Raw genomic sequence first — 23,592 nt, forward strand, 5'->3', positions numbered from 1 at the left:
AAAATCGCGGGTGGTCCACTTCTGTCGCCGTACTACGGTCCACCCTGATCCAGAGCTCTATCTCGCTGCACAAAGATTGCCTGTGGTTCCACAGTTTCGTTTCCTAGGTCTTCTTTTCGACAACAAGCTCACTTGGCTGCCCCATATCAGACTCCTGAAGGTAGGATGTTTCCGTAAACTCAATGTCCTTCGCTTCCTTGCCCACTCCTCCTGGGGTGCGGACCGTTCCCTCCTCCTCCGTCTTTATCGTGCTCTAGTTCTGTCACGTTTGGACTATGGTTGTCAAGTTTATGGTTCAGCTGCTCCTTCCACGCTGCACGTGCTGGATCCAGTCCACCATCGTGGTATCCGTTTGGCCACCGGTGCCTTCCCTACTAGCCCTGTTGATAGTCTCCTGGTTGAAGCTGGGATCCCCCCCCTTTCTGTTCGGCGGTCCCAGCTTCTGGTGTCTTATGCCCTTACTATCCGTTCTTCTCCCGCTCATCCTTCCTATTCTATCCTATTCCCAGACCATGGACGTCGCCCGCCTGACTCCCGCCCTCGGGCGGGTTTACCGGTTGGGCTGCGCCTAGCGTCTCTTACCCGTGATTTTCGGCTTCCTTCTTTGTCCTGTCTTCCTCGCTCCCTCCCCTCCACCCCTCCTTGGTTAGTTCCTCGGCCTCGAATTCGGATGGATCTCCGCCGCGATCCGAAAGATTCCATCCTCCCCGGTGGTGTTCCGTTCCTTTTTCCGCCAAATTTTATGGGAGTTTCGGGATGCTGTTGTTTTTTACACTGATGGCTCTAAATCTGCTGATCATGTTGGGTATGCCTTCACGTCCTTTGTTGGAACGGAAAATCATCTACTGCCACCCTCATGTGGGGTGTTTACTGCGGAATTGATGGCAATTTCCCGGGCCCTTACCTTTATTAAACAATCCCAACACAACCGCGTTTTGTTATGTACGGACTCGATGAGTGGCCTTCTTGCTATTGACCGGTGTTTTTCGCGCCATCCCTCGGTCTCTGCCATCCATGACCATCTCGCTGATCTTCACCGTGCTGCTTGTTCCATTGACTTCCTATGGGTCCCGGGCCATGTGAGTATCCCGGGTAATGAGCTCGCTGATCGTTTGGCTGGGGGAGCAGTTACTTACCCCCCGTTTTCTGTAACCCCTCCTGCAGCGGATTTACGGCTTCACATCAAATCCCACTTTGCACAGTCATGGGCCAATTCTTGGGAGGCTACTCCACTGTCTAATAAACTTCGTGCCATTAAGGTGAATACAGGCCCATGGCGTTCTTCCTTTAGCCTCTCCCGCAAGGACTCGACCACACTGTGTCGTCTCCGCATTGGCCATACCAGGCTGACCCATGGTTTCCTTTTGCGTGATGAGCCACCCCCGCTATGTGGTTGTGGAGCCTTCCAGTCAGTGGCCCACATTTTGGTTGAATGCCCCCTTCTTTTGGCTCTGCGTGCTAAGTACAGACTCCCCCACACTTTACCTTTGATGTTGGCTGACGATTCCCGGATGGTCTCTCTGGTTCTAGGTTTCCTCCGGGAGAGTGGTTTTTATTCTCAGTTTTAAAGTTTTTAATCTCCCTCTGGTGTTGGGGCAGGGCGGTGAGTGTTTGGGTGTCTCCCACTGTAGGCAGTGTTCAGAGATTCCCGATTCACCTCCCTGACCGGAATCCTCTTCTCTTTCCCTTTTACTCTGTTTTTACCCCTTCTTTTTAAGGCTTGGTTAGTTTTTCTATTCCCATACGTACTTTCTGCATTATAGCAGTTGTACCTTTTAAGTCACAGGTGGTCTTGCCTATGCTGTTTCAGCATAGTGTTGGGTTCGTTCTCTTGCCAACTTCCCTCATTTGTTTTTACTAATGACAACGTGACTGCCCTTTTACGTTTCCCCTTTATCCGTTTTATTTTTCTGACTATACTGAGATGTCCCGTTAGCAGAATGGAGTCTATTTGAAACAAGGGACTGATGACCTTGCTGTTTGGTCCCTTTAACCTCAAACAACCAACCAACCAACCAACCATTCATGACACCAAATACAGTTTCAGTGTAAGTTAATGCAGATGAGTAAGAGAGACAAGCCAGTAACGTTGCAGTAACATATCAGTACTGTGACGCTCGACACAATCTGCATCCACACGAGTAATCTGCAGTTCAAAACGAAGTGCGATGCAGAGGGTTCATGGACCCAGCTTCGCGCTCTCTCTTCCGTTCCACTCGCGGACAGCGCGCGGGGCTCGCGAACACTTGAGTCGCGTCGTGCGAGCTCTGGGTGCCACACTCCAGTAGAATACTGGTGACCAAAGTCTCATCAGAAGATCTCCCAGCATCGGAAAAGGCCTTTGTTGTAACGATCGCCACGCCAATTCGCGTATCATCCGTGAAAGTGTCTCCCCTACTTGGCGATAATACAGAACGAGCGGCCCTTCTTCCAACTTACTGTTGTCCTCCGTCACTCCTATCTGATGCGGATCCCACACCTGGGGGACAAGCTTCTTGTGTACACTCTTCTCTTGTAGAAGCCGTGGCTCTCTCCAAGTGTTCTGTCGAAAATCGCAGTCGTCGGTTTGGTTTCCTCACAATATTCTGTATGATCGTTCCAGTTTTATTATGCCGTAGTTGTAATTTCTAGCTATTAAACTGAATTGACAGCCTTTACGTCGACGCATTGTGAATCCGAAATTTAGCGGATATCTTCTCGTTCACATGTGGATGCTCTCAGTTCTCTTTGCGTCATACAGATATCTTCTCTAAACCATTTTGCAATTCGTTTTTGATCGACTGACGACTTTACACGACGGTGAATGACTGAATCGTTGGCTAACAGTATAGGACTGCTCAGATTGTCCCCTAAATCGTTTGTGTAGATCAGGAACAGCAGAGGGTCTATAACGCTCCCTTGGAGATCACTGGGTATTACTTCTGTTTTACTAGATGACTTTCCGTAGATTATTAAGATCTCTGATCTCTGACCTCTGACAGGAAATTGACTCCAGCGAACAACTAAGACGATAATACATAGTTATGCAATTTTATTACAAGTCCCGTCTGAGGAAGTGTGTCGAAAGCCTGGAAATCTAAAAACGTGGAATCAGTTTGAGGTCCCCCTGTAGACAGCACTCACACTTTGCGGAACTAAAGCGTTAGTTGTGTTGCGCTGCTTCACGACAAAGATGTCTGAACCGGTGTTGACTGTGTGTCAACAAGTAGCTTTCCTAGAGATAATTGATGTACGAACACAGTTTGTTCCAAAATCCTGCTGCAAATCTGCGTTAGTCATAGTAATTCGCTCAGTTACAGACCCGTGTATCTTGGGTATTGGTGTGACTTGTGCAGCTTCAGTCTTTAGGTGTGGATCTTTGTCAGCAGACGGTTGTATGTGATTGCTAAATGTAGAGTTACTGTATCAGTGTATTCTGAAACGAACCTCAAAGATATAAAATCTGAACTGGAGGCCTTGCTTTCATTAAGTGATGTAAGCTACTTCTCAACGAGGATACCAGCTGCTGAGTTAGTCATCTTGGTAGTAGTTCTTGATTTAAGTACTGGAATATTTACCTAGTTTTCTTTGCTGAAAGTATTTCGGAAAAATCATGTTTGGCAACTCGGCTTTAGTGCCACTTCATCAATATCACCATTTTTTATCGCGCAGTGAAGGTATCGAGTGTTGACGTTGTACTTTACATACGACGAGAATCTCTTTGGATTCTGCCAGATTTCGGGACATTTTCGTTGCAGATGTTGGCGCAAAGTTTCCAGCTTCTGTAAAACACTTTTGCCAGTGCTGGGATCTTACGTTGTCTTAAATTTGGCGTCCTTTTCTTCGTAGCTTCTGTAATGGTGTAACAACCTGCTTTGTGTACCATGTGGGACCTGTTGTTTATTTCTTTATTTATCTGGTGTATATATATATATCTCTCAACTGCCGTCGATCCTGTTTGAATCCAAAGTAAGTCTGGTCTAGGCTTACATACAGAAAGAGTTGACGCTGTTTCTCAGATTGGATTAGATTTACTTTCATTCCAATTGATCTGTAGTGAGGTGGTCCTCCAGAATGTAGAACTTGTCAGAAAAACAATAATACATGACAAATATTTACAGCTCAAATAAATAAGCTAATGTACCACTCCACAAGTCCCAAATGGCATGGCTGTCATATGAATCATTTTACAAATGCTAATGCACTGAATTTAAAATACTTTTTTATTTATTTATAAGGTAATAAACGTGTAATACAACTACTAAACAATTAAAAATTTTGTTAAGGAATAAATATATTGGGAAGCAGTAGTTAGTATCCCTAGTTCCCTAAACAGGCTTCTGCAGGATGTTCTTCCGTTCACACTACATATAACTCACTGCACGTTTTTCTGCCCGGAAAACTTTAGCTTGTCGTGATGAATTGCCCCAAAAAAAATCCCATATGACATTATGGAATGAAAGTAAGCATAGTATGCCAGCTTTTTCATTTTTATATCCCCCATACCTGACACAATTCGCATTGCAAACAGATTTAAGACGCTTCAACAGTTCTGTGGTGTGCTCCTCCCAGTTGAATTTATCAAGCTGTAATCCCAAGAATTTAACACTGTCCACTTCTATCTGCTTGTCATCGTATGTTAGGCATATACTCCTGGGACACCCCTTAACTTTTGCCAGTGCTGGGATCTTAAGTTGTCTTAAAAGTTCTGAACTGCATGTAGTGTGTTTTTTCAAAGGTTAGTGACAAAATATTTGTGGACATTAATCACAGGTTCCTAGCCAATTCTTTATTAGCTAATCTTCCTAAGATTACACTTGATTTGCTATTTATTGCAATGTTTGTATCATCGGCAAACAAAAAGAACTTGGCATCTGGTAATGTTATTGATGAATGGTCATATACACAAGAAAAAGGGCCCTAAAATGGAACCTTGTGGGACCCCACATGTAATTAGTTCCCAGTTGGATGATGCCTGATGCTTTAATACTTGTCTCTTTACTAATAACACCCTTTATTTCCTGCCAGAGATATAAGATTTGAACCATTTTGCAGCAATTCCTGTTACACTATAATATTCTAATTTACTTAAAAGGATATTGTGATTTACACAATGAAATACGTCATATACCAGTTCCATGCAATTTTTTATCTAATGAATTAAGCACATTTCCAGTGTAAGTGTAGATGTATGGGACCCTCAACATCACTCACCTGCTATGTTCCCGATCTCTCATGTGTATGAAGGGCAGCACGAATATTGACATGTTTGACATACCCGAGAGTGCCACTCAGTTCTTCAGCTTGTCACACACGTGAACACAAACACAGAGAGCCTGTGAAAGCTTGCTTACCAAATTTAAAGAACCATTCCCCCACGTATCACTCCCACAGGGGCCGGGCACACGAAAATATACTGATTACTCGGCGCGCGCACACACACACACACGAGTTTAAGCACTCGTTTTTTCCCACACTCCATATGAAGCAGAACAAAAAGAAACCCTAAGACATGTTACACGGTCAAGTATCCTCTGCCACAAAGGTAAGCACTTTACATCCAGAGCCACACTTTGCAGTCACAAATTAAGTTTTTGCAAGACATACATTACTGCTCAGTTACATCTCTGGCATTTTGTATGACCGACATATTTTATCGTGTAGCTCCTTTTCCAATGGCGTCGTGTTTTTGATTCTCGCCTTTATAAGTGTTTGCTTCCTCGCCACTGGAGGCACAGTGAATTGTGGTTTATTACTCTCATAACGTACATAATCTAAATCATTTGATTCAGGTACAGGAGACACGTCAAAATTTTGGTAATGTTTTACCATATACATACAACACCTGATTTTAACAAATTGTACCATAATACAATATAAAAATACACATACAATAAAAAACTAACAATTAAAACTGATTTTAACAAATGGTACAATACAATTTTTTTACACATACAATAAAAGTCTAATAATTACCCCTTTCTCAAATTGTCATCTATGAATTCTTCTACTGAATAGTAGCATTTATCCCACAGAATCTGCTGTAGCCTCATTTTTAGACACTCTGGCTTCATATTAAATATATTTTTGCCCATTAGCTTGTTATATATTTTCATCCCCATTCACTGTGGAGTTTGTGCATGTAATTTCAAATGGTGTGTGGGTAACATAAAATTATTTTTATTTCTTGTGTTACATGTGTGATTAAAATGATTTTCCTCAAATAATTTTTGTCTGCTGTGTACAAAGATTATAATTTCATAAATGTATATGGAGGGAACTCTTAGGATTTGCAGGTTCCGAAATAATGGGCGACAAGATTTTGTTTGTTGTGCACTACACATGTATCATATAATTTTCTTTTGCAGTTTCAGTATTCGAGATACACTACTTGAATTTCCCCAGAAAATACCATACCTAATGACAGATTCAAAATAACTGATTGCTATTTTTCGTGTACTCATGTCAGTAGAGTTTGCTAGTATTTGCATTGCAAATGCAAAGCTGCTTAGTTTGATAGTCAAATTCCTAGGACTAAATGTGGACAACAACTTAACACAGTAACTCAATATGTGTACTCCAGTTTAACTTCTTCCATAGGATGATTGTGATGTATTTTAAGATGCACACATTTCAAATGTTTGGTTTTGAAATGTACCATATTGGTTTTTGCAATGTTCAGTTTCAAGCCATTTAACTGGAACCAGTTTTCTAGAGTACCCATTGTGCTCACAATGAATTTTTTCTGCATCGTCTTCAAACAGAAGTGTCATCTGCAAACAGAACTGACGGGGAATTTATATTTATGGGCAAGTCATTTACATAGAATAGGAACAGGATTGGCCTCAAATGGAGCTTTGAGGCACGCCTTGCGATACTGTACTCCATTTAGAATAATTCAGTGCATTTGATGCGACACCCTTTGCTTTCTGTTGTGAAAGTATGATGTGAGCCATTTCAGAGCTTTGTCCTTAATCCCATATTTGTTTAATTTGCAGATAAGCAAGTCATGGTTCAGAGTCAAATGCTTTTGAAAGATAGCAGAAGATACCTGCGACTTTACTCCTCTGATTCAATGATTTGCATATCTTCTCAATAAAGTTACTTACTGCATCCAGTGTATTTTTCCTTGTTGGAATCCAAATTGGTTACTTACAATATCATTTTTTATGATAAAATTTTTGATCTGATTTGCAGCTACTTTCTCAAACACTTTTGACAGGATTGGGAGAATAAAATATGCCAAAGTGAGACCTCTGTTTAAGGAAAGGTCGAGGGAAGATATGGCAAACTATCGCCCTATTTCTAACACAGCAGGAAAGCACCCCTGTTCAAAAGATGGGTTGATTATTTTAGCTAGTGGCTGTGCTATTATGTCATATACTGCTTTAATCACTTTACTTGGTGTCCTATCCCACTCAGCAGAATTTTCATTTTTTAATGACAATATAACATTTTTCACATCCTTTATTGTGACTCTTCTAAAATCTGTGTGATACTCAGCTTCTTGGTAGAGTCCAAAGGGATTTACTTTACTCTATCCTGCTACATCAACTTCGGACTTTGCTACATTTATGAAGAATTTAACACCTAAGATTAGTGTGTTCAATGTTTGAGCTGGGTTTAGAACAACATTATCATACATTTAAAGTCAGTAGTTATTTCATTACTAGCTCTGATTTGACAACAGACCACACTGCCTTTGTCTTACTATTATGTTGTAAAATAAACTTATTGTTTGCCATTTGTTTTGCTGCCTTTACAATTTTTTTGAAGATTGCTTTATAATGTTTCACATACACAGTAAAATGTCTGTCATGTTTCAGTTCATTATGTAGTTACGGTAAACACCCCGAGCTATCCATTTAATCTTCTTAGTCGTTTTGTTACATTTGGCTTTAATTGGAAAAGTTTCATTAAATATTTCAAGGAAGCTACCATGAAATTTGTTAAAGATAGTACTACTTGAGATACAGCTGTCGTAAGGCCATTACACCTAGTGAATGGACGGGAAGTTTAAGGACATAACAGCTCGACACACAAAACCGAGAGCGAAAACGATAAATTACCACGCGTTACCTGTGAATTGCGCCTATCAGTAGCAATGTTACGGTAAACTTAGACCACAAAGTGATGTACTTACTGTCTTAGCGAATGGCGTGAAAGCTCAGTGTCCCCAGTGAATGGAAAAAAATGCAGGTGACTCCAGTCTATAGGAAGGGTAAAAGAACACACACACACACACACACACACACACACACACACACACACACACACACACACACACACACACACGTACACACACGTGCGCGCACGTCCGGGCCTCCGACAGAGCCGGTAGTGTACGGAACAGGTCCTCACATACATGAGAGGCCACGAGACTTCTCGAGTCGTCCCAGCCGGCGAGTCATCAGACGAGGGCACCTGTAGCAGGGAGATAAGATGTCACGAGCTCTGTTAGATTATATATGCACCGTGACCGTTTGCTGATGATGCTGTTGAAAATCGGGGAGAATCGTTTAGTGACTGCGGAAGGACACGGGATGACTTTCCTGCAAGTTCCATTTGATGTGATGCGTGGCGGTTTGTTCTAAATGTGTGTTACTGCAAATGAGCAGAAAAAAATTGTGGTAATACTCGGATACATTATTAGTGGTATGCTGCTCGAATTTGCACATTAGTGAAGAATAGCAGCAATTAGGAAGCAGGGGTAGATTACCAAAAGTCACAGTACGCACACCACAGTACACACACCATCAGATTATTTCACTTGTCGCTCTAACGAAGTAGGCGAGTGTCAGTAATATGTCTCGTGGTCTTATCGTGGCGTGTTTATCTTCTGCCGTTAGGTCAGACGATAGAAATGCCACTTGCACGCTTAGAGTAGCAGATTGACGGTGACCAACTTTAATAAATGTGTCTGAAAATTAATCAACTTCTGTTCAAAGTAATAAAAAGCATAGACATTATTTAACTTGATTCTGGATGCTATCTACAATTGAGAATCTGAAGTTCCTTTGGTCTTGGTACCTTAATCTTATTCTCACATCTCTGATACTTGACAAAGTGTCTATTCATTTATCTTCATGGCTATGTACAGGAATATGATAGTCTATACCAGTCTATAGTCAAGTTTGTCTGCGCCTAATAAGATTAGTCAGTCTGCATTAATCGGAGGTCTGCACTCGCGCGTTCAGGTATCACTGCGAGGAGAAAAGGTTCTACGTCAGCAGCAATCTCATTGGCTGTGTTACACATTAATACGCGGATCGACGGAAGCAGAATTTGGTCCGTCTCTAAGGCAGCGCCATCTCGTAGTGCGGAGACGGACGAGTGCTGCGCCTGCGCTGTTGTGCTTAGCGGGGCGCGCTCTAGTGGGAAAGTTGTGTACGCGCTGACTACGCGGAACTATGTACACAACAATTACAAAGCCTTTTCTGAAGATTTGACAGGAGTAAGATTAGAATAAACTTTTTAGTTTACAAGAAAAGATACGTAAAGTTGGCTCCAGTTGTTTGTGTCTACGGGTCTAATTCCTGAAGCTGAAATTCTCGCATGCCAGATTCTCACGGTTCAACTGATCTAAATAACAAGTTTGTTTCTGTGGATATCCTCCACAGCAAGCATATAAATACTTGTTTTGCAAATCGAACTGCCTTTTCCTGCTGCTATTTATTTCATTGAATCCATACGCGTTTCGTCTTACTGTTTTAAGCCATCAGCAGTGGGATGATTTGAGTTACCTCACATCTGGTCTGGAGGTCGCACTACCACTTTTAATGCTGTTCTATATTCACCGTGTTTTCGCCATCCACACACTGTTCGGCATGTTTCTCACTTTTTTTTTGAGGTGGACTATCGTCCTTTTGTCACTCGATACAACTATTTCGTCGTACTTCTTTTCACGGCGTAAGTATTGCGACTCCATCCCGTGTTTCATTGTCTTAGGTAAACATACCAATCTAAATAATTTTGCAGATTAGCGGTAACGTTTCCGCATACCACACATGAGGCCCGGGTTCTATTCCCGGCAGGGGACTGGGTGTTGAGCGTCCACCGTCACGCCGATGTGGCGGGCGTCACCTAAGGTGGACTCGCGATGCGGCGGCCCAACTCCACCGAATGGGGCCTGCAGGCCAACACTGCCATACGATCATTTCCATTTCCATTTGAAGATTAACGTAAAAACAAATTTTGCAGTGACAATTTATTTTGTCACATTTTATACATCACAAATTCTTCTGCATTTTCGCATTAATAACGCCGAAATTACATTGTTCGCCCAAAATACAAAACTACTTCCGATCACATCAGAGCCATGCTTACTAATCCATCACTCTGCGGTAAAGCAATTGTAAACCCTTTCCAATATTGTTATTATTAAGGGTGTCAAATACTTCGTGGTTTTAAATGTGTAAAAAAAGTTTCAACTGTACTTTTAGAGATAGTACATATCGATTGTAACCGCGAAAATAAAGTAATTCCTTTTCATAAATTTTAGCTTGAAATATAACAGCCGTTTTCCTGAAAAATTCATATAATTTTGTATATAATGAGATTCTTAGTTTCGCACAGGTCAATATTACTGGTATCGACTACTACTGTTGAGGGGAAAGTAATGTCACGTCAAACAAATATCCAGGCAGTGTGTCGCAAAGCGGTACGAGAGGGAAGGACAGTTCGCCTTCCCTACTACTGCCAGCTTCAGGGGACTGAGAGAATTCTAGGAAAGTGTAACTGTTTTCTACAAAGGGGGCTGCTGGTAGAAAGGGTGGTGCAGTCGGTTGTAGAGTAAGTCTCAAAACTCCCCACCATGTCGTTAAGGGTAGTTGAGAAGCTTGCCCCCCCCCTCCCCCCCCCCCCCCCCCCCCCACAGATCTGTTACCGGTGGGTCCGATCGTCATGCGAATATTACGTAAACGCTGCAGGAACCCCCCGGGAATTCCCGTTAGAGAAGAAGGCACTCTTTTTGCGAAACACTACTGAGAATATTTCGAGAACTGGCACCTGGGGTAGTCTTAACGTGAAATGTAGGTCAGTTGTGATAGAATTTTCATGCAGAGTGTGAAGACGATCTAATCTAATCTAATCATATCATATTACTGACTAGCCATGAAGAGTCTTAAATTACCGAAATTTTCGTGTATATCCGTAACCAAATCTGAACTTGAAAATTCAAGACGACAGTTTTTGTAATAAAACACGAAAGGTCTTGATACGAGTCCCGGTTTATTACTTCTGAATGGAGGTATATCTGACATCGTTTCATCCCTGTTAAGTGTCCACATCATGCGCTTCATCTTTAAATGCATGAAGTTTTACGACGGACATACGAAACCAACACGTTAAGTCAAATGTTACGTATCGGTTTTTCTTACCAGCTGCTTGGTGTTTGAATCTAAAATAAGCTATATTCGTGGATGATAAAAATTTTTGTGCCTGTGTGACAATCGAATCGCACACCTACCGTCCTCCTTTAAGTATCAATTGCTTACTCACCAAAAGTAAGATGTTCGCGTGTTTGACTTGAAATGATTATTGGCAACACATGAATAGACATTAACGTGCATTTTTAATTTTCACTAGCAGGCCGGTGCGCACGTGATACGGCTTGAAATGAAATTATGAATACTTTCGTACTTGAGCAGGATTCGGACCCACATACTTACCTTTGGAGGAGACCTTGAAAAGATTGCCGTCTTGGGAAAAAGGAACGAAATGATTGAACTATACTCTTCCGAAAGATTCAGATCCTTGAAAGAGGAGATACGAATTCGAATCGCAGTCCAGCACCAAATTTTTCAACGTCACTAAGAGCGCTGTTCATTTAAATGGCTAACGGTTCATCAAATAAAATAAAATTTTCGAATGTAACTAAATTTACTGCCGGCAGTATTTCTGTTTACCACGACTTCCGCCTCTGTCATTTCCCAACGTAAACCGTCTCAGCCCCTGTTGGTAATGAAGCAATGTGATGTTTAATGCGGATTCTGGATTATAGCGTCTTCCTCTTGAAGTTACCAGAGGTAAAGTAATTCTGTCTGTGCCTCTTAAAAGTAAATGCCTGAACCCACGCATTTCATTTCACCTGTGATAGTTCGTTCCACCAGACCATCGTGGCCAAATTTCCCAGCCCCAGGTGTGTGCTGTAACGGATGATGTGCTTAGCTTACAAAATGAACCATTTACTTGACTAGTCACGGTGGACAAAATGCCAAGTAGAAGCAAGCTTCTGACGCGGACATCATGCTATTCTCATGTCAGCAGCACGTATGGACTCTTCTAGGCATCACACCCTAGATATGAAGCCATTTTAAAGTTTCACAAATTCAGCAAATTTCTTAGTAATAATGACGGTAATAGTTTGAAGTTACCGGATAATTCAGAGTGGAGTTTTTCGATTATCATTTTCTTCATACCGTTGCTGGAACCCATGTGCTTGAGGATCATTTAATACCTTTTGGTCATTATAGTAGTTGACCCAGAACAGGTTCTTTCCCTGCCTACGGAATTCTTTTCATATTAATATCAAACATGAGCAATTACTCGTAGATTACATTAAAACTAAAGTAATTGATGAAAACGTTACTTGATAACAAAAACGCGCTGCCCTTTTCATTTACTTGCACCTAGAGAACGCTGTCGAATTCTGCCAAAGAAAAATCTGAAGGCCGTAAGATCCCTTGGCTATGTCGCTGTCAGTTCTTCCATATGATTTGGTCAACGTGACCTGTTCCAAGTTGTGTATGACAGAACGTTTTAGAAAATAGAGCTTTGGTTTCCTATGCAATAAAAAGAAAGATTTTCATTCTATCAATCTAAGTTCAAAATTAAATTTGAACTAATATTCCGATAATGTTCGCCTCTATAATGTACGAAAGTATTTCACAGTTGCAAAACCGGCATCCGACTCAGTGAGCTAGAATTTAGGTTACTTAAACTGGCGTCACTCTGACCTTACACTTCGTCGCTGACCGTAATGTAGCGAAGACTGTTTGCCAGTGCTCTCTCACCGGAAAATATGCTTCAACCCAATAGGCTCCATAAGTACACTGTAACAGTAATTTCTGTGTGTATACAATGCATACGGATTGTAGAATTTAGTGGTGCTCTCTCTCTCTTCCACTTTTGTATACAATAAGCCTGACCTAAACGGGCGCTTTATCGTTACAGGTCCTCGGCAGTGCAACATCATACTGAAAACAGTAATGTGCATTTACTGACAACCTCACTGTTCGTTTTACCTGATTTATTTAAATGATTACAAAAACAATACCCTCCAGTAGGAGTCATTTAGTCCCCCTTTTCCTTCTGTGAAATTTGCCGCATTTCGCTGGTTGTCTGTGAATCGTTTACCGGCCGTACTCTATCGTGGTTTGGAAGGCAAAAAGCTTACATAGTGCCGTTAAGACGATTTCTTTAAACTCCTTCAGATATGCCAGTTTTTAGTTTCTTCTTAAATCGTCTTATACCGCAACATTCACAGATATCGTAAATAGGAAAAGCTCTTTACCCAGGTACGAAGGTTGTAAAACAAACTTCCCACAGTTTGTGTCGGGTTGATCTTGTGATACCTCTTAGACAAAATACTTACGTAGTGCTATCGGACAAGTAGTGTTCCTGTAGCTGTGGGAATCATTGGTTGAAAACGAGTGAAACATCAGTGGTACAATAGTGCTAAATATTCAAAATGATTATACTATTGAAGCTAAATACATCTCCGTTTGTGGATAGACTGTGTATCCTTGTCTTCCTTGAGTGGCCATTGGAAGTTTACACACACACACACACACACACACACACACACACACACACACACACACACACACACACACACGACAGCAACGCTAACTATAGCTTCAAAGTATTCAAACTAATTTTTTTCATAATTCTACTGGGTCTTCAGCGTGCAATATGTGTTGCAGACACAGTCTTGAACAAAAAATTGACTGCCGAGTCGATCACGTAATGTGGACAATACAGTCGTGCTCTCCTCGGACTTCTGTCACACAATCTGCTCGATACGGCAACTTTGTATACGGCGGAACCTCCCGGAGGAAGCTTTGACTTCAACTGTAGTCTTGAGGTAAAACGCGAGACTAGCTAATATGACGTCCCGTAACTGAAAGCGCATATCGATAAAATGTTTATCACCCCCTTCCTCTTGGTGCTGAAGCTATGAGTATAATTAAAAGTGAATCTACAATATATTTCTCTCTGTCACATCGGTAATAACAGCTTGGTTTAACAATATTTCAGCGAGAGATTTCTTGGCCGACCACCTGCCTCTGAGCATCGCAGTCACTTGAGATCTGCGGCAGCCGTTTGCTGCCAGCCGGCGGGGGTCTGAGGCACTGCGCTGCCTCGCCTTCTGCTGACAACTTCTGGACCACTCCTCACTCTCGACGGTGTACAATGCTTTAATGTTGAGTGGTGACCCATCAGATCTGTCTACGATTTGTTTCATACTCGATAGCAACGAAGGCACAAAACCGTTTTTATTTGAAAAGTATTTCATTACACTAGTATGCAATACATCAATGTGGTACAGAATTAATTATAGTATGCTGTATCAGAAACAATGACATTAAAGTGTGGTCCAATTCTTTTTCCTTCCACAGGAGATTCTTAAGAATAACACATACGAATCCATGACAAAAATAACTTAGCCAAGGCACAGAGAGTAAATGCACTGTAATGTGTTAGGGAATCAAATAAAGAAACCCATGTATTGGAGAGATTGTGTCAATACCTTTCAGAACCTGCTCTATAGCTACTGAGGCAAATTGCTTGTTTAGAGGTCCATACATTAACTAATGGAGAAGTGAACGCTGTTCAAAAGTGATATTTAAAATATTCAAATATGGGCAATTTTGTCAATTTTTCTCCGGATAGCTTGTAACCTCCCCCGGAGAAATTTGAATGGCAAAAATTTGAATGGCAAAAATTTGAATGGCAAAAATTTGAATGGCAAAAATTTGAATGGCAAAAATTTGAATGGCAAAAATTTGAATGGCAAAAATTTGAATGGCAAAAATTTGAATGGCAAAAATTTGAATGGCAAAAATTTGAATGGCAAAAATTTGAATGGCAAAAATTTGAATGGCAAAAATTTGAATGGCAAAAATTTGAATGGCAAAAATTTGAATGGCAAAAATTTGAATGGCAAAAATTTGAATGGCAAAAATTTGAATGGCAATGAAAATCGTGCTAAGTGTAACCTCCCCGCAAAATTTTGAAAGACAATATTTAAATGTTAACGAGAATAGAACCTAATGTAAGCTCCCAGCAAATAAAATAATTTGACGATGACAAATGAGAAATAGCAATCTAAACCAAGTGAAAGCTGCCCACAAAAATGTAAGACAATTCAATGATAATGAAATCTCAGTGACAATGAAAACGCAAATAGACCGAAATGTCGATCTTAGGCCCTGTGCAACTTTGAATTTAAGTGAAACTTTTCTTTAAGAAAATGCATGGGAAACTTTCTTTTAATTCAAATGATTGCTTTTCTTAAAAATGCTTGGTTTGAAAACAATTATTGGGGCGCTTCTTGAATAAATTAGTTACAGTTAAGATACATTCTCAGATTTGCGCAATGCTGCTTCATTACCTTATTTAAAAAATATACCTCGTCCTGAATCTTGACCAGAGCCCCATGTCGACGCCCGCCGACTCCTCACACACAACTCCGACTATCTCTCGCGCGCTACTAGCACTGACGAATTACATGCTCTCGTGACTCGCTACGTACAACTACTGCCTCGCAACTCTACTGAACTCTCGCGCGGTCAAGCGCAGACTAGCAACGATAAATAACTCTCTGGTCAGAGATTCTGTCATGCCTCGCCATCGCTGCTACATAACATACCTTTAATCCAATTGAAGCTTGAAACACGTGAGTTACGAGAGCCGCTGTTGGCAAATGTCAGCAAAGAGTTCCTAATCGCTACTGTGGACATTAAGTATAGAGGCCCTACACTAATCAAGAGGTTCATTTCCTTCATACTTATCACCCTGGCATGTGAGTCTTACGTGAGGAACAATATTGAAATTGGTATCGTTGACGGTCGATTCGAATTTCTTCAGAGATGCTGGTATTGCTAAGCAGCTTGGCGGTCATAGATCTCTGCTTTCTGACTATTACACATAAAGTCCTCTTGGCAGTGCGACCCAGTAAGTTGTGTTACAGGTTTTCGTCCGATTTCGTTACAGAATTTTTCTGTAAATTCGCAGCTCCATAAAATATATCAGAAAAAAAGGTCACACACGCTAGCACCTACCACGGTTAGAACCGATGACTCACTGTGGCATGAGAGACACTGCTGCCAGCACACCACTCTCATCATGGTATTGGCCGCTCAGCCTCATAACACATCATGAAAGATAATAAAAGTGAATTTTGTATTCTCCACATAAGTGACCAATTTTTTATCTAAATAAATGCCGAGTGTCTTAGTTTACATGAGGATTATATAGCTTGAGTCACTAAATTCACTTGATATTCCCTTTCCATTTGAATGAGTCAATTCAGTATCATACGTGGAAGTGATTGTCGCAAGCATTTGGCAACACTGTGACAGTGCAATGTTGCCAATTCCTGGCTGTGCTAGGAATGGCTCTGTAGCGGTATGTGAGAAGAATCCCATGCTCGTGTCATAGGATACAAAGGAGGCGCGTGGTTTGACAACTGGTAAGAGAAAATGCTGCAAATTAACCAAACATTCAGGTGTATAATCTTCCATCACAAGTGTTCTATTCGTATATATTTTGTGGGAAACTGTGACAAGGTTAATTACAAAGTAACACGATATATCAGTACAATAAAAGTCTTTGCCCACCTGTCACGCAAAGTAAGATAAAGTTGATTTCCAAACAATTTGCACCTCGATGCTACCGATTTCGAGGTCCAATCTTGTGATCATTCATGAAATTCTACTTGTAACGTTGTTGTGGAAGCTACAAGAAACACAGTAAACTAATCATCCTGTGCCACGTAATAATGCGCATAATTTTTAAATGTATTAAGACAGAAACTGAAAATTCAGAAGAGAAGAATTGAAGTGCAGATGCAGGCACTGTGCAGAACTGCACTTTTTCATTTTCACCTCTATACAATTAATGTATACTAACCAGCATATTCATTGCCTTCGTAATGTTTCCCTCTTAATTAGACGCATGGGTGTAGTTCCAGTTCATCATTAGAAGACTAATTGTTTCTTTGTACCCTTCCATCTACTATCCTTCTCCCACGAGGTATTAGAACGAGGTCGTAAGAAGGCTAACGAATTATAATCGAAAGACACTGAGACGCTAATTAGACTTGTCATGGTGTTAAGTGGACAGAAATAATTGGGTATTATTGCCTGCATCAATGGCATCCCATTGTCCTCCTCTGAGATTTTCATATTACGCTGAACATCAGATGCCGAGATAAATGTGTGTATTCCCCGTGACGAACAAATCAGTAATCAGGGATGTTTGCTGCATCCCAAACAATAGTTAACAATTAACAAAATAACCAAGAAAGGTGGAGTGTTTTATGCAGTGCCCCAATTAGTGTTCGTACCACTTTGTAGCCAAACAGCCAGAACAGAATTCAGTAACAGGTAATATCTCGTTGTACTAGCGATATGTATGCAGATGAAAGAAACACTATCAACTATACTTGCTTTACATAACGAGAGTCTTTTTATTTTGCTCTTTATTTTTTGAGGAAAGCATCGAGACGCGCGAGTAATAAGCAAGTAGGCATATAATCTATTTACAGTTGTTTTAAAAGGTGTATGTTTGCATTATGTATCGTGACGAGTATTACTACGAAATTCCAATTATCGACAGTCTGTGTTGTGCTTGCTTCTGTGATAGGTTTCACACCACTGAATGAGATGAAGCTTGTTCTCTCAACATGTACTCTGGTCTCCACACACCTGGCCTACATTTTGTATTTCCAATGTCTCGGCATTTCTCTTTAGTAAGTATCCCTTTCCTGAACACTTTAATGTTCTGACCTGTCCGTGTCTTACCTACACCCCCTTACTGTGGTGTCTGTCTAGCGAACAGTATGTAGAAATTCTAAACATTCAGACAAATCATATTACACAAAACGTTTGTAATAAAATTCATTAATTGCAACAGTTAATTGCACTAATCTGTCTCAGGCAAACAGCGACGTACAAAATAAACTCTCTTCAGTATAGACAAGCCCAAGCATGTGCTAGATAGTGTACAAGCGAAGTGAATGGAGTTGACGCTGCCATACAAGTCGCCAGTCGGTCGCGGCGCTTACGTCCTCTGCTGCCGCGTTGTCATCCTGGAGAGGAGTTGGTCAGCGTGCGATTCTCTCCCCCCCCCCCCCCCCCCCCCCCTCTCTCTCTGTCTCGTTACCGACTGGCGTGCCGGCGCTTCACTTCACGCCGTAACACTTACCGTGTACAATGCACTTACATTTCCACCCTTATCGATTTCATTGAGCTCTTTATTTCACTCACAACCCTAAGTTCCGTCTTTTAAAATTTCGCCCAGTGCCAGTGGTGGTCACCTTTGTGCTCAGACGGCAACGACTACCAGATCCACCGGTTAGTCCCTCAAGCGTTAGGGGGAAAACCCAATGGGACTCAGGGAAAGTAAGGCTAGCAACTTGCTTCCCTGGTACTTTACATATGATGCTGGCAACAATCAGAGCACAATGCCTCGGACCTTTGGAGGTGACGAGTCCCACCTCTAACTGCCACGTCGTATCTTTGGACTCCCTGGTTTGTCAAACAAATGGTAATGAAATGGGGAGCTATTAATATCAATGGGGGCTACTCTGGGAAGAAGGTAGATCTGGCAGAGGCTGCAAGTAAGATGGGGCTGGACGTTTTAGCTGTTAGTGACATTCGGGTAAGGGGTGAGAAAGAAGAGGAAGTGGGAGAATACAAGGTCTACCTGTCAGGAGTCAAAGCAGGAGTAGCACAATGGGGTGTAGGGCTTTACATCAGGAAAGAAATGGAACCCAGCGTAGTTGCAATAAGGTATGTAAACGAACGACTGATGTGGATAGATTTGACAGTGTCTAGCAAGAAAATTAGGATTGTCAGTATATTCGCACTGTGAAGGGACAGATCAAGATAAGACGGATAGTTTTTATGAGGCACTCAGTGATGTAGTTAAGGACAATGACAGTGTTCTGCTCATGGGTGATTTTAACGCCAGGATTGGAAATCGAACAGAAGATGAAAAGGTTATGGGTAAATTTGGAGAGGATATGGAGGCCAACAGGAACGGGCAGCAACTCTTGGATTTCTGTGCCAGTATGGGCTTAGTAATCACAAACGCCTTTTTTAAACATAAGAACATTCACCGGTATACTTGGAAAGGCAGGGGAACCAGATCTGTCATTGACTATATGATAACAGATCAGGAATTCAGGAAGGCTGTGAGGGACACATGTGTATTCAGAGGATTCTTTGATGACACTGATCATTATTTAATCTGCAGTGAAATTGGGATTGTGAGGCCGAAAGGTCAGGTCAGGTCCATTTGTAGGAGGATAAGAGTGGAGAAACGTCAGGATAAGGAAATCAGGCACCAGTACATAACAGCGATCTCAGAAAGGTACCAGTTAGTTGAATGTAGTCAATTACAGTAATTGGAAAAGGAATGGACAAGGTACAGGGACACAGTACTAGAAGTGGCTAAAGAATGACTTGGAACGGTAGTGTGTAAAGATAGGATGAAGCAAACAGCTTGGTGGAATGACACAGTCAAGGCAGCCTGTAAAAGGAAAAAGAAGGCGTTTCAAAAATGGCTAAATACTAGAACTCGGGTAGACAGCGAAAGTTAAGTTGAAGAAAGAAACAAAGCCAAACAGATAATTGCAGCATCCAAGAAGAAATCTTAGGAAGACTTTGGAAACAGGTTGGAGACTATGGGTCAAGCTGCTGGAAAACCAGTCTGAAGTGTAATTAGCAGTCTTCGAAAGGGAGGTAAGAAGGAAATGACAAGTATTTTGGACAGGTCAGGAAAACTGCTGGTGAATCCTGTTGATTCCTTGGCAGATGGAGGGAAAATTTTGAAGAGTTGCTCCATGTAGGTGAAAATACGATCAGTAACGTTTCAGATTTCGATGTACAATGGGATAGGAATGATAATGGAAATAGGATCACATTTGAGGAAGTGGAGAAAATGGTCAATAGATTGCAGTGCAATAAAGCTGCTGGGGTGGATGAAATTAAGTCGGAACTCATCAAATACAGTGGAATGTCAGGTCTTAAATGGCTACACAGGATAATTGAAATGGCGTGGGAGTCGAGACAGGTTCCATCAGACTGGACGAAAGCAGTAATCACACCAATCTTTGAACATGGAAACAGAAAAGATTGTAACAACTACAGAGGTATCTCTTTAATCAGCGTTGTGTGTAAAATCTTCTCAGGTATTGTTGAAAGTATAGTGCGACTATTAGTTGACGACAAATTGGATGAAAATCAGTGTGAGTTTAGGCCTCTTAGAGGTTGTCAGGACCAGATCTTTAGCTTACGGCAAGTAATGGAGAAGTGTTACGAGTGGAACAGGGAACTGTATCTATGCTTTATAGATCTAGAAAAGGCATATGACCTGGTTCGTAGGAGGACGTTATTGTCTGTTCTACGAGATTATGGAATAGGAGGCAAACTTTTGCAAGCAATTAAAGGTCTTTACATGGATAGTCAGGCAGCAGTTAGAGTTGACGGTAAATTGAGTTCATGGTGCAGAATAGTTTCAGGGGTAAGACAAGGCTGTAACCTGTCTCCACTGTTGTTCATATTATTTATGGATCATATGTTGAAAACAATAGACTGGCTGGGTGAGATTAAGATATGTGAACACAAAATAAGCAGTCTCGCATATGCGGATGTCTTATTTGTGATGGCAGATTCGATTGAAAGTTAAGTAATATTTCACAGCTAGATCAGAAATGTAAGGACTATGGTATGAAGATTGGCATCTCCAAAACGAAAGTAATGTCAGTGGGAAAGAAATATAAACGGATTGATTGCCAAATAGGAGGAACAAAGTTAGAACAGGTGGACGGTTTCAAGTACTTAGGATGCATATTCTGACAGGACGGCAACATAGCGAAAGAACTGGCAGCGAGGTGTAGCAAAGCTAATGCAGTGAGCGCTCAGCTACGATCTACTCTCTTCTGCAAGAAGGAAGTCAGTACCAAGACTAAGTTATCTGTGCACCGTTCAATCTTTCGACCAACTTTGTTGTATGGGAGCGAAAGCTGGGTGGATTCAGGTTACCTTATCACAAGGTTGAGGTTACGAACAGGGTGGTGGTGGTGGTGGTGGTGGTGGTGGTGGTGGTGGTGGTGGTGGTGGTGGTTTGCTTGGGACACTTTTGGGTGGTGCTGCACTACGTAATTTGCACGGATTCGTTATTTACTAGAATATGTTGCCACCAAATGTAATCCGTAACACCACAAACGTCTGGTCGTGTTTGCTTCTCTCTCCACTTGTTAGGCATCTTCGGGGCTCTGACCGTCGGATGAAAGAAACAGTGTGGTAATGCTGAAACATACGTACCGAACAGTTCAGTTCTGTGGAATTGTGCTACTGGTCAACACTTACCTAATTATTTGTAATATTTGTGCCAGTCCTTTTTATGCAACCTGTGTAGAAACAGGGGCTGACACCCAAAACTGAAGTGACAATTTCAGAGTTTTACTGGTACAGATATGGTGTATATGGACGAAAGCAGCAAGTGACGGTTTGAACGAAGGTTGGGAATCGAACCTGGCTCAGGTGTGTTGGAGCCGCCGCAGAGGCACCTCGTCACAAACCGCCGTGGCAAGCCTACCTCCTCTGTCTGGTTTCTCCCTGTTGCCCCAGACTACTGTAAAGTCCCCTTACACGCAGGCAGTTGCGCTAAGCAATGTGCCTTCGTGACTCAGTGGCTGACGCACCTGCCTAGTACGCAGGAGACGAAGGTTACATTCCCAGGCTTGGTACAGATTTACTGCACTGAAGCAAACTGTCACTCATTTGTATTATATGTAACAGACATTATGAGCTGTTCACTGTATTACATGCCCTCAGTATAATCGCCCCTCCATTCCTATCACCTCCTCTCCCCCCCCCCCCCCCCACCACCACGCCCTGAAACTGTCCGTAGAGTGGTTAAAGCCGCCATAAAGGCGAGAGATGAACATGCCCCCATGTAACGTCCGCAAGTAAGTGTCCAGGCACTTGTGTTCCACTTCTATACACTACTGGATGCAGACGCACGCTACGGGTTTTCGCTACAGCTACGCAACATGTCCAGGCCCAGTACGAGGTCCGCCCTCTGCCTCGAATCTCGTGCAGTTACCATCCCTGTTTGTAGATAACCCGATTGCAAAACGTCTTCCGTACTTTTGTAACAAGATGGTCACGCACTAACAAACTAAGTCTTCATTCCGTTACATAGGTTTGCCAGTTAAGGTAACCACTCGTGTAGTGTGCAAAAAGCAAAAGCAGTTACGTAGTCCCACCCGATCAAACATGTTCTCCACCCGTAGCATGACTGCCTTGAGAGATCCCATCCACACTCAAGATATACGGTGATAATTATTGACCTATATGAACAAAAACGTATGTCTGTTTCAAATTACGGCGTGCAGACACGTCATTCAACGTAAATCCGAATATCTGCTTACATTACATGTTCGATATGCCCGCCATCATTGCGCCACAGCATCGACAGACGAACAGAGGTCTGCATGACCCGCTGAAATGTCGGAACACAGATGATGTTTATGAGCTCCTGAATGGCTGCTTTCAGCTCAGGAATGGTTTTGGGGTGATTGCGACTCCATTTTGTGGAGCTGTGTACAGCATATTAAAGACTGGCCACCGTATTTTCCGGGTATGAACACACAATCGATTGCCATGCCAGTGGCCTCGTGGTACCCCAGAACCAGAATGTGTTCCTCCAGGACATCACACTCCCACGTCGATGGCGTCGAGCTGCGTTCTCGCACAACCACATCTTCTCGTTATCGGAGTGGGGAAGAAAGCATCTTCCAAAACCTTGAAGTTCCGTTCGGGAGTCTCCGTGCCATCGAGGCATATCGCACAGATTATTCCGTGACTGGTGTCCAATCAGCCGTGGAGGGCGAAGGGACGTCCAAGACGTGAAATGCAGATCCTCAGTCCCCCCCCCCCCCCCCAAATGCGCTTGACGAACCCATCCACATGACGGTGGGCCTCCTCGCTAAACCAAACCATACAGCGCCTACTAATTCCCATCACGCCTCGCGGACAACCGTGCAGTTCGAACATACTGACTCAAAGCTTTCAGGAGTTATTAGTGAAGTAATGAAATAAAATACTCGTAATCACCCTGTGCATCGCGTAATGCCGTAGAGACTGCACATACCGTTACACATACCTTAATACTGCTAACCATGTGCAAAATACTATGGAGGGTTGACACTGGCACATGCTGGCAGATGCAGCAGAGGGATGATTCGTGAGAGAAAGCACCTGCTGGGAGATGTAAATACGTGTTTAAATAGGTCCTCTGCATTGTGCGATTTACGTAACGTTAGTGTATCACCAAACTGCCATGGGGCTGCGTAGGCCTTCAGATAAGTTACTC

The sequence above is a fragment of the Schistocerca serialis genome, chromosome 6, assembly GCF_023864345.2.
Source record: "Schistocerca serialis cubense isolate TAMUIC-IGC-003099 chromosome 6, iqSchSeri2.2, whole genome shotgun sequence".
Classification (NCBI taxonomy): domain Eukaryota; kingdom Metazoa; phylum Arthropoda; class Insecta; order Orthoptera; family Acrididae; genus Schistocerca; species Schistocerca serialis.